This window comes from Coregonus lavaretus (assembly GCF_964263955.1).
Source record: "Coregonus lavaretus genome assembly, contig: HAP1_SCAFFOLD_2216, whole genome shotgun sequence".
NCBI lineage: Eukaryota > Metazoa > Chordata > Actinopteri > Salmoniformes > Salmonidae > Coregonus > Coregonus lavaretus.
Genome location: NW_028159796.1, coordinates 58,146 through 71,233, shown reverse-complemented (window position 1 = coordinate 71,233; position 13,088 = coordinate 58,146).

Below are 13,088 nucleotides of genomic sequence, written 5' to 3'. Positions count from 1 at the left end.
TGGTCTCGATGGACCTCGCTTTGTACACGGGGGCATTGTCATGCTTAAACAGGAAAGGGCCTTCCCCAAACTATTGCCACAAAGTTTGAAGCATAGAATCGTCTAGAATGAACTAAGAGGCCTAGACCGAACCATGAAAAACAGCCCCAGACCATTATTCCAAACTTTACAGTTGGCACTATGCATTGGGGCAGGTAGCATTCTCCTGGCATCCGCCAAACCCAGATTAGGCCGTCGGACTGCCAGATGGTGAAGTGTGATTTATCAGTCCAGAGAACGCGTTTCCACTGCTCCAGAGTCCAATGGCGGCAAACTTTACACCACTCCAGCCGATGCTTGGCATTGCGCATGGTGATCTTAGGCTTGTGTGCGGCCATGGAAACCCATTTCATGAGAGATCAAGATTTTTATGTGCTACGCACTTCAGCACTCGGTGGTCCCGTTCTGTGAGCTTGTGCGGCCTACCACTTCGCGGCTGAGCCGTTGTTGCTTCTAGATGTTTCCACTTCACAATAACAGCACTTACGGTTGACTGGGGCAGCTCTAGCAGGACAGAAATGTGACAAACTGAGTTGTTGGAAAGATGGCATCCTATGACAGGGCCACATTGAAAGTCACTGAACTCCTCAGTATGGTATTTGTATTTTGTATTTATTATGGATCCCCATTAGCTGCTGCCCCTACTCCACCACTACCACAAATCTACAATACAAAATCCATGTGTACGTGTGTGTATAGTGCGTATGTTATCATGTATGTGTATGCATGTGTCTGTGCCTATGTTTGTGTTGCTTCACAGTCCTCGCTATTCCATAAGGTGTATTTTTATCTGTTTTTTTAAATCTAATTTTACTGCTTGCATCAGTTACTTGATGTGGAATAGAGTTTCATGTAGTCATGGCTCTATGTAGTACTGTGCGCCTCCCATAGTCTGTTCTGGATTTGGGGACTGTGAAGAGACCTCTTGTGGCATGTCTTGTGGGGTAAGCATGGGTGTCCAATCTATGTGCCAGTAGTTCAAACAGACAGCTCGGTGCATTCAACATGTCAATACCTCTCACAAATAAGGTACAGCGCCGGAAGAAGATGGCTGCCGTTTTACAGCCCTCTAACCAATTGTACTATTATGTGTGTTTTTCCGCGTTATTTGTAATTTATTTTGTACATAATGTTTATGCCATCGTCTCTTATAACCAAAGAGAGCTTCTGGATATCAGGACAGCGATTACTCACCTCGCGTTGGACGAACACTTTTTTTTCAACGAGGCGTTCGCGAAGGATATTCTACAGACTCCAGACAAGGCCCAGATCCCCGTCATTCGCGTGAGGAAGAGACGGAGATACCGTGGACGTAGGTCGGGGTGCCTTGTAAAGATCCGACGGCGAACGAGTAAACTGCCTCTCCCATCAATCCTATTAGCCAACGTTCAAGCTTTGGATAATAAAATGGACGATTTAAGATTACGGTTATCCTACCAACGGGACATTAAAAACTGTAATATCTTATGTTTCACGGAGTCGTGGCTGAATGACAACAATGACAACATTCAGCTAGCAGGCTATACGCTACATCGGCAGGACAGAACGGCAGACTCGGGTAAGACGAGGGGTGGCGGTCTCTGTATTTTTGTAAACAACAGCTGGTGCACAAAATCAAATACTAAGGAAGTCTCAAGGTTTTGCTCGCCTGAGGTAGAGTATCTTATGATAAGCTGTAGACCACACTATTTACCAAGAGAGTTTTCATCTATACTTTTCATAGCTGTCTATTTACCACCACAAACCAATGCTGGCATTAAGATTGCACTGAATGAGTTGTACAAGGCCATTAATCAACAGGAAAACGCTCATCCAGATGCAGCGCTCCTAGTAGCAGGGGACTTTAATGCAGGGAAACTTAAATCCGTTCTACCTCATTTCTACCAGCATGTTAAATGTGCAACCAGAGGGGAAAAAACTCTAGACCACCTTTACTCCACACACAGAGACGCATACAAAGCTCTCCCTCGCCCTCCATTTGGCAAATCTGACCATAACTCTATCCTCCTGATTCCTGCTTATAAGCAAAAACTGAAGCAGGAAGCACCAGTGACTCGGCTAATAAAAAAGTGGTCAGATGACGCAGATGCTAAGCTACAGGACTGTTTTGCTAGCACAGACTGGAACATGTTCAGGGATTCTTCAGACAGCATTGAGGAGTACACCACATCAGTCACTGGCTTCATCAATAAGTGCATCGATGATGTCGTCCCCACAGTGACCGTACGTACATACCCCAACCAGAAGCCATGGATTACAGGAAACATCCGCACTGAGCTAAAGGGTAGAGCTGCCGCTTTCAAGGAACGGGACTCTAACCCGGACGCTTATAAGAAATCCCGCTATGACCTCCGACGAACCATCAAACAGGCAAAGAGTCAATACAGGTCTAAGATTGAATCATACTACACTGGCTCTGACGCTCGTCGGATGTGGCAGGGCTTGAAAACTATTACAGACTACAAAGGGAAGCACAGCCGCGAGCTGCCCAGTGACACAAGCCTACCAGACGAGCTAAACCACTTCTATGCTCGCTTCGAGGCAAGCAACACTGAAGCATGCATGAGAGCACCAGCTGTTCCGGACGACTATGTGATCACGCTCTCCGTAGCCGATGTGAGTAAGACTTTTAAGCAGGTCAACATTCACAAGGCCGCAGGGCCAGACGGATTACCAGGACGTGTACTCCGAGCATGTGCTGACCAACTGGCAAGTGTCTTCACTGACATTTTCAACATGTCCCTGACTGAGTCTGTAATACCAACATGTTTCAAGCAGACCACCATAGTCCCCGTGCCCAAGAACTCTAAGATAACCTGCCTAAATGACTACCGACCCGTGGCACTGACGTCTGTAGCCATGAAGTGCTTTGAAAGACTGGTCATGGCTCACATCAACAGCATAATCCCAGAAACCCTAGACCCACTCCAATTTGCATACCGCCCCAACAGATCCACAGATGATGCAATCTCTATCGCACTCCACACTGCCCTTTCCCACCTGGACAAGAGGAACACCTACGTGAGAATGCTATTCATTGACTACAGCTCAGCATTCAACACCATAGTGCCCTCAAAGCTCATCACTAAGCTAAGGATCCTGGGACTAAACACCTCCCTCTGCAACTGGATCCTGGACTTCCTGACGGGCCGCCCCCAGGTGGTAAGGGTAGGTAACAACACATCTGCCACACTGATCCTCAACACGGGGGCCCCTCAGGGGTGCGTGCTCAGTCCCCTCCTGTACTCTCTGTTCACCCATGACTGCATGGCCAGGCACGACTCCAACACCATCATTAAGTTTGCCGACGACACAACAGTGGTAGGCCTGATCACCGACAACGATGAGACAGCCTATAGGGAGGAGGTCAGAGATCTGGCCGTGTGGTGCCAGGACAACAACCTCTCCCTCAACGTGACCAAGACAAAGGAGATGATTGTGGACTACAGGAAAAAAAAGAGGACTGAGCACGCCCCCATTCTCATCGACGGGGCTGTAGTGGAACAGGTTGAGAGCTTCAAGTTCCTTGGTGTCCACATCACCAACGAACTATCATGGTCCAAACACACCAAGACAGTCGTGAAGAGGGCACGACAAAGCCTATTCCCCCTCAGGAGACTAAAAAGATTTGGCATGGGTCCTCAGATCCTCAAAAAATTCTACAGCTGCACCATCGAGAGCATCCTGACTGGTTGCATCACCGCCTGGTATGGCAACTGCTTGGCCTCTGACCGCAAGGCACTACAGAGGGTAGTGCGTACGGCCCAGTACATCACTGGGGCAAAGCTCCCTGCCATCCAGGACCTCTATACCAGGCGGTGTCAGAGGAAGGCCCTCAAAATTGTCAAAGACTCCAGTCACCCTAGTCATAGACTGTTCTCTCTGCTACCGCACGGCAAGCGGTACCGGAGTGCCAAGTCTAGGTCCAAAAGACTTCTCAACAGCTTCTACCCCCAAGCCATAAGACTCCTGAACAGCTAATCATGGCTACCCGGACTATTTGCACTGCCCCCCCACCCCATCCTTTTTACGCTGCTGCTACTCTGTTAAGTATTTATGCATAGTCACTTTAACTCTACCCACATGTACATATTACCTCAACTAGCCGGTGCCCCCGCACATTGACTATGCAACGGTACCCCCCTGTATATATAGCCTCCCTACTGTCACTTTATTCTATTGTATATATAGCCTCCCTACTGTCACTTTATTTTTTACTTCTGCTCTTTTTTTTCTCAACACTTTTTTGTTGTTGTTTTATTCTTACTTTTTTGTTTAAAATAAATGCACTGTTGGTTAAGGGCTGTAAGTAAGCATTTCACTGTAATGTCTGCACCTGTTGTATTCGGCGCATGTGACCAATAAAATTTGATTTGATTTGAAATACAAGTAGTGATGAAGTCAATCTCTCTTCCACTTTGAGCCAGGAGAGATTGACATGCATCTTATTAATGTTAGCTCTCTGTGTACATCCAAGGGCCAGCCGGGCTGCCCTGTTCTGAGACAATTGCAATTGACCTAAGTCCCTTTTTGTGGCACCTGACCACACGACTGAACATTAGTCCAGGTGCGACAAAACTAGGGCATGTAGGACCTGCCTTGTTGATAGTGCTGTTAAGAAGGTAGATCAGCGCTTTATTATGGACAGACTTCTCCCTATCTTAGCTACTGTTGTATCAATATGTTTTGACCATGACAGTTTACAATCCAGGGTTACTCCAAGCAGTTTAGTCACCTTAACTTGCTCAATTTCCACAATATTTATTACAATATTTAGTTGAGGTTTACGGTTTAGTGAATGACTTGTCCCAAATACAATGCTTTTAGTTTTAGAAATATTTAGGACTAACTTATTCCTTACCACCCACTATGAAACTAACTGCAGCTCTTTGTTAAGTGTTGCAGTCATTTCAGTTGCTGTAGTAGCTGACGTGTAGTGTTGAGTCATCTGCATACATAGACACACTGGCTTTACTCAAAGCCAGTGGCATGTCATTACTAAAGATTGAAAGAAGTAATGGGCCTAGACAGCTGCCCTGGGGAATTCCTGATTCTACCTGGATGATGTTGGAGAGGCTTCCATTAAAGAACACCCTCTGTGTTCTATTAGACAGGTAACTCTTTATCCACAATATAGCAGGGGGTGTAAAGCCATAACACCAATGTTTTTCCAGCAGCAGACTATGATCGATCGATAATGTCAAAAGCCGCATTGAAGTCTTACAAAACAGCCCCACAATATTTTTTTCATTAATTTCTCTCATCCAATCATCAGTCATTTGTGCTATGCTTGTTGAATGTCCTTCCTTATAAGCGTGCTGAAAGTCTGTTGTCAATTTGTTTACTGTAAAATAGCAATGTATCTGGTCAAACACAATTTTTTCAAAAAGTTTACTAAGGGTTGGTAACAGGCTGATTGGTCAGCTATTTGAGCCAGTAAAGAGGGCATTACTATTCTTAGGTAGCGCAATGACTTTTGCTTCCTGGGGGCACACACCTTCTAGTAGGCTTAAATTGAAAATATGGCAAATAGGAGGGCAAAATATCATCCACTATTATCCTCAGTAATTTGCCAACCACGTTGTCAGACCCCGGTGGCTTGTCATTGTTGATAGACAACAATACTTTTTTCACCTCTTCCACAGTCACTTTACGGAATTCAAAATTACAATGCTTGTCTTTCATAATTTGGTCAGATAAACTTGGATGTGTAGTGTCAGCGTTTGTTACTGGCATGTCATGCCTAAGTTTGCTAATATTGCCAATGAAAAAATCATTAAAGTAGTTGGCAATATCAGTCGGTTTTGTGATGAATAAGCCATCTGATTCAATGAATGATAGAGTTTGCCTTTTTCCTCAAAATTTCATCTAAGCTGCTCCAAAGCTTTTTACTGTCATTTATGTCATTTATCTTTCTTTCATAGTGTAGTTTCTTCTTCTTTTTATTTAGTTTATTCACATGATTTCTCAATTTGCAATACGTTTGCCAATCGGTTTTGCAGCCAGACTTATTTGCCATTCCTTTTGCCTCATCCCTCTCAACCATACCATTTTTCAATTCCTCATCAATCCACAGGGATTTAACAGTTTTTACAGTCATTGTCTTAATGGGTGCATGCTTATTAGTATCTGGAATAAGCAATTTCACAAATGTGTCAAGTGCAGCGTCTGTTTGCTCCTCATTACACACCACAGACCAACAAATATTATTTACATCAACAACATAGGAATCACTTCAAAACTTATTGTATGACCTCTTATACACAATGTTAGGCCCAGCCTTTGGAACTTTGGTTTTCCTAGATATGGCTGCTATATTGGAATCACTACATCCGATGGATCTGGATACTGCTTTAAAGCACATTTCTGCAGCATTAGTAAAGATGTGATCAATACATGTTGATGATTTAATTCCTGTGCTGTTTGTAACTACCCTGGTAGGTTGACTGATAACCTGAATCAGGTTGCAGGCACTGGTTACATTTTGAAGCTTTTTCTTGAGTGGGCAGCTTGATGAAAGCCAGTCAATATTTAAATCAGCCAGAAAATATACCTCTCTGTTGATATCACATACATTATCAAGCATTTCACACGTTATCCAGATACTGACTGTTAGCACTTGGTGTTCTATAGCAGCTTCCCACAAAAATTGGCTTTAGGTGAGACAGATGAACCTGTAGCCATATTACTTCAACAGTATTTAACATAAGATCCTCTCTAAGCTTTACAGGAATGTGGTTCTGAATATTAACAGCAACACCTCCACCATTGGCATTTCTGTCTTTTCTGTAAATGTTATAACCTTGTATTGCTACCACTGTGTCATCAAAGGTATTATCTAAGTGAGTTTCAGAGATAGTCAGAATATGAATGTCATCTGTTACTAGCAAATTATTGATTTCATGAACCTTGTTTCTTAAGCTACTTATGTTAACATGCAGTTTTCTTCTGGGATGCTTACTTGTTTTCATTGCTTTACTGGGAAGCTTAGCAGAGGTAGATATGCTCATTTTATTAATGTTAGTGCAGGGTGAGCTGTACACACTGGACTTCTTACTAGGGCACAACGCCTCAGTGCTAACAGTATAAATCTGGTTCATAGGCTCATGATTACAGCATACAATAGCTGTAGGACCAGCAGAGGCATTCAGGGCAGTTACAGGGACATATATTAGGTTACTTACATTGTGTCTACCAACGCCCCTGGTATAATGTACATTTGCTGAAGTACTATGACAACCCAGCGTCACAATGGTAGGGATTAACTGAGCTGGGCTTGGGTCATTGACAAGTCATTTTCTCAACGTAGCCTTATAATGCTGTGAAAGGAAAAATCACAGCTGGCGAGAAGGATGAGGAAATCTGCCCACTCCCCCGCTTCACAGGATTTGGAGAACCCTTTATGGACGGGAGAGACACAGGATAACTTGAGCCCGTTGCTCCTGGCGCCTGGTGCAGGCGTCCGACAGATGGAGAAGCCCCGCTCGTTCCAGAGCAGGGACGGAAGGTTGCCGACATCGACTTCGAAATCGTAGGAGTAGTCGGCCACAGACACAGGTACCCCCAGCAACGAAGGTGCAGGAAGATCAGACTCCAGGACGGCGAAACTATTCGTTGTTTGTATCTGCTCCGGGCCTCTGATTAGGAGTCTAGACTGCTTTGCGGGTGGCCACTGTCTTCGGCTTCCACGGCTCGTGACATGCGACCATTGTTGATTGCCATGCTCCTCTTGCTGTGCTCCTTTGACTCCGCTATCAGATGGGGGAGCTCTGGGCAACACTGGCCAGTCGGATAACGACAAACGGCAAGGCGGAGATGCATCCAACAAGCACGAACGCCATCCAGCCACAGACACAGAAAAGGTAAACATTCCATTCTGCGTTTTCCCCAGTTTCTTACGTAGGCTGGCAGCCTGCGTGATCAAGGAAGCCACCTCAAGCCTATAATCCTCGGCAAGCAAACAATTGCCGCATTGGAACTCTGAGTGATCCGGTTTGTCCCGAAACAAAGCGTAGTAGATACAGCTCCTACAGCGCTGGAACCGTTCATTTATTTCTCCAAACAAAGAGGGCTCCAATGCAAAACTCATCTGGGACTAACTTTGTTAGTCATCTGGGACAGCTTTGCGGCTCTGTCAAGCAGGCTTCAACCTGTCTGTTAAGCGGGACAAGAAATAACGGTCCTAGCTGTTAAAAGCTAACGCGTTGCGGAATCCATGCAAAAACAAGTTTGGTAATGAATAATGGTTGTTTTAGTTAAAAATAACAAACCAAGTGTTTCCGCATACAGTGTTCAGCTGCGCACTCTGGTCATTCTACTTCCAATGTTTGTCTATGGAGATTGCATGGCTGTGTGCTCGATTTTATACACCTGTCAGCAACGGATGTGGCTGAAATAGCCGAATCCACAAATTTGAAGGGGTGTCCACATACTTTGTATATATAGTGTACCACTATTTCATCCAACCAACTAACCCTACAACTATATTGAGGACCACTGAATGAGTCATAATACCCATAAAACCTAGTGGTAAAATACGGAAATGGTTCTAATAATTATTAGAACTACTTCATATAAGGTCTGTGTTTGGTGTAGGCTTACCCCCTGGCGCGACGTTTTGATAACCTCGCAAACCTCTCTCAGACAAGGTCACTTTTATCAACATATTCGCCTGTAATTACCTCCCAAAATGAAATGCTGATTAGCTGCTAATGTGGCTTTCATTCAGAACTACACATCTTGTCGCAAGCTTTGACGTCATCCCTCAAGGCACATTTCTCCATGCAAACTCATCGACAAGTAGCCTAGCAAGTAACGTAGATGTTATAGCCTTTTTAGTTTGTCGTGTGGAATTCTTGTTGAGCATTTTGCAAATTACATAGCTAAGCTACCGTAGCATTTTTTTTATTACTACATTTTTTAAAATTACCCTCTGCCTTTTTGTAGTGAACTAGCTAAACCTAAAGTCTCTCTGTCGATCAGAAGCAAGTACGGTTCTGTGCTATGTACCCGGATTCTAACCACTACTCCGGTAAGCACACGTACATTTAACCGTTTTACGACCTCTGTAAATGAGAGGCGTCGCTAGACTAGTTGAGCATTCCAGATGATTCCTCCATCCCAGCAGAAATGTCCCATCCACATAGTAGGATTTTAAAGATGTGCAGATAAGACTAAAGCCCAGTCTATTTTACTGTTACAATAGTCAAGTCTGTGGGTTTTGGTATTTTAAAATAGATGTTACCATTTTAGTAATCAACTTAGCTAGCTAGTAAAAGTTTTTTTTAATTTTTTTTTGTCTTTCAGATGGTCGGACCGGAAACCCAATGACAACACTCGGGTCTGTAGCTGCCATTTTCCGGTGGGAAAGAGAAACGGCCCTGTATTTAAGGTGTCTCATCCACCATGGCAGAAGAGGAAGATCCAGACTGTTGATTGGGAAACAAAAACAAACAATGAGGATTGAGTGTGGAGTATGATAAACAATGTGTTTTCTGTTCAGATAAAGATGTTGATACAGCATTGGAAAAGACCCACCACTTACCACGCCTCTTTGTTTTCCAGTCCAACAGGAGTGCATCCCTCAGGCTATCCGGTGCATGGACATCCTGTGCCAGTGTGATCCAGTTGTGGAGACTACAGCAGATCGAACCTGTGGACGGACAGGTCAGTAACTCATCAAATATGATACAATATTGTGTAAAACATTTGAATCTGTAGATGCGTCAACATTTTGACTTTGTCTCCCCTTTTCTCCATGTTTTAGACATGAGGCGTGACACGCGGAACATCAGGCTCACCCCACGAGAAGCAGTGCGCCACCCTCAGCAGGAAGTTATGTACTCTCTCTCACTCAGGGGGTAAGACATCATTTAAACATCACAGATGTACATTTCCACTGTGCCCATGATAAAATGTAATGTGAGTTGTGTTGTTCTACTGAATGAAACTGAGGAGATGCACTCAGACCAGCCTTTGTGATTGAACTTACGTTATCTATACTGAACAAAAATCTAAACGCAACATGCAACAATTTCAACAACGATTTTACTGAGTTACAGTTCATATAAGGAAATCAGTCAATTGAAATAAATAAATGAGGCCCTAATCTATGGATTTCACATGATTGGGCACCCACTGGTGAGCCAGGCTCAGCCAATCAGAATGAGTTTTACGCCACAAAGGGGCTTTTCTTACAGACAGAAATAGTCCTCAGTTTCATCAGCTGTCCGGGTGGCCGGTCTCAGACGATCCCTCAGGTGAAGAAGCTGGATGTGGAGGTGCTGAGCTGGCGTGGTTACATGTGGTCTGCGGTTGTGAGGTCGGTTGGATGTACTTCGAAATTCTCTAAAACGACATTATGGTAGAGAAATGTACATTAAATTCTCTGGCAACAGCTCTGGTGGACATTCCTGCAGTCAGCATGCCAATTGCACGCTCCCTCAAAACTTGAGACATCTGTGGCATTGTGTTGTGTGACAAAACTGCACATTTTAGAGTGGCCTTTTATTGTTCCCAGCACAAGGTGCACCTGTGTAATGATCATACTGTTTAATCAGCTTCTTGATATGCCACACCTGTCAGGTGGATGGATTATCTTGGCAGATAAATGCTCACTAACATGGATGTAAAGACATTTGTGCACAACGTATTTGAGATAAATACGCTTTTTGTGCACATGGAACATTTCTGGGATCTTGATTTCAGCTCATGAAACATGGGACAACACTTTACATGTTGCGTTTATATTTTTGATAACTTTTAATTAATAACTTTGATTTTTTTCAGTTGACATATCAATCATATAGTGGGAAGGATCCTATAAATCAAGACTGTGAATGCATGTACCACTCCAGATAAATAAATACTGTGCCTTTGAAGATTTGTCTCTGGTCATGAAACTACAATTGTTGAGCTGAATCTCAGGAGTGAGTCAAATAACTACACTTCCCAGAGTGCACCAGCAGCAGCAAACCGGCTGCTTGTCACCTGATCAGTCATTTTCACTGATTTGGAGCACCTGTGAAGGCATGGAGGGGCTCAGTCATTCAGAAGAACAAACTTCAGAGAGAAGACTCCAAGTTCACTCACAGGTTCAGTCCAAAGACGCCAATGGTAAAAGGCTTAAATGGTTAATTCATTTAAGTTATTTAGAATGTTTAAACTAATTTAAGTTCATTAAAATGTTTAATTAAAATGGTAACTTTTTGTTCTGTCTTTAAAGGTTTACAACCTAATTTACTGGCTAATTTACTGGACAGACCAATCAACTGAAAGCAAACTAAAAATAAAAAAGATTGAGTCAGAAATTTGAGTTGTCCCTGTGTCCTTTGGATGGTGAACAAGAGGAGGACTTGACAACAATACAGGCTGGATGTCTAAACAAAGTCAATTCTGAATGTCAATAGATTTTTTGATTCATTTTCATCAATGACAACATTCTACTGAGTTATCACTCATCGACGTCTGGTATCCGGGGTAATCTAGTTAATGATTACATCAATGATTAATTGGCTCTTTCCTTGTAGAATGTTGACAGCTGTATAGAACACACTATTGCTAAGATGCTTAAACTTTTAGCAATTATGTAGGCTATTTTTGTATCTACTGCTCTGCTAACTAGCTAGCTAAAGTGTAGTCAGTTGCTAGCTAAGACAGAAAAAATGGACAAGAAGTTAATGGATTGGACACATGTCTCTGATCGCACTGGTGAATGGTAGCTGACAGTGTCGACTAGAGATGATGTGCAGGAATTTGTAGTCTTGCTGAGGTCTTCTCTGTTGCTAATTAGCATTTCATTTTTTGGGGGAGTAAATTGAGGAGAATATAATAATAAAACTCACCTTGTCCAATAGAGATTTACACGGTTATCAAAACTTCACGCCAGGGTAAGCCTACACAAAACACAGACCTTAAATGAAGTAGTTCTAAAATCGCAGACGCAAAAATGAATGGTGAAAAAATGATTCGAACCATTACTGGGTTTTACCACTAGGTTTTATGGTATTATGACGCATCAACTGTGCCGGACTATACCACTATTTCATACCACCAACAATGTTTCTACAACTTGAGTGGAGTCCACCTGTGGTAAATTCAATTGATTGGACATGATTTGGAAGGCACACACCTGTCTATTTAAGGTTCCATAGTTGACAGTGCATGTCAGAGCAAAAACCAAGCCATGAGGTCGAAAGAATTGTCCATAGCGCAGAGATCAGATTGTCGAGGCACAGATCTGTGGAAGGGAAGCAAAAAATGTCTGCAGCATTGAAGGTCCCCAAGAAGACAGTGGCCTCCATCAGGAAGAAGATTGGAACCACCAAGACTCATCCTAGAGCTGGCCGCTCGGCCAAACTGAGCAATCGGGGGAGAAGGGCCTTGGTCAGGGAGGTGACTAAGAACCTGATGGTCACTCTGACAGAGCTCTAGAGTTCCTCTGTGGAGATGGGAGAAACTTCCAGAAGGACAACCATCTCTGCAGCACTCCACCAATTAGGCCTTTATGGTAGAGTGTCCAGACGGAAGCCACTCCTCAGTAAAAGGCACATGACAGCCCGCTTGGAGTTTGCCAAAAGGCACCTAAAGACTCTTTTAGACCATGAGAAACAAGATTCTCTGGTCTGATCAAACCAAGATTGAACTCTTTGGCCTGAATGTCAAGCTTCACTTCTGGAGGAAACCTGGCACCAACCCTACGGTGAAGCATGGTGGTGTCAGCATCATGCTGTGGGGATGTTTTTCAGCAGCAGGGACTGGGAGACTAGTCAGGATCGAGGGAAAGATGAACGGAGCAAAGTACAGAGAGATCCTTGATGAAAACCTGCTCCAGTGCGCTCAGGACCTAAGACTGGGGTGAAGGTTCACCTTCCAACAGGACATCGACCCTAAGCACACAGCCAAGACAACGCAGGAATGGCTTCGGGAAAAGTCTCTGAATGTCCTTGAGTGGTCCAGCCAGAGCCTGGACTGGAACCCAATCTAACATCTCTGGAGAGACCTGAAAGTAGCTGTGCAGCAACGCTCCTCATCCAACCTGACAGAGCTTG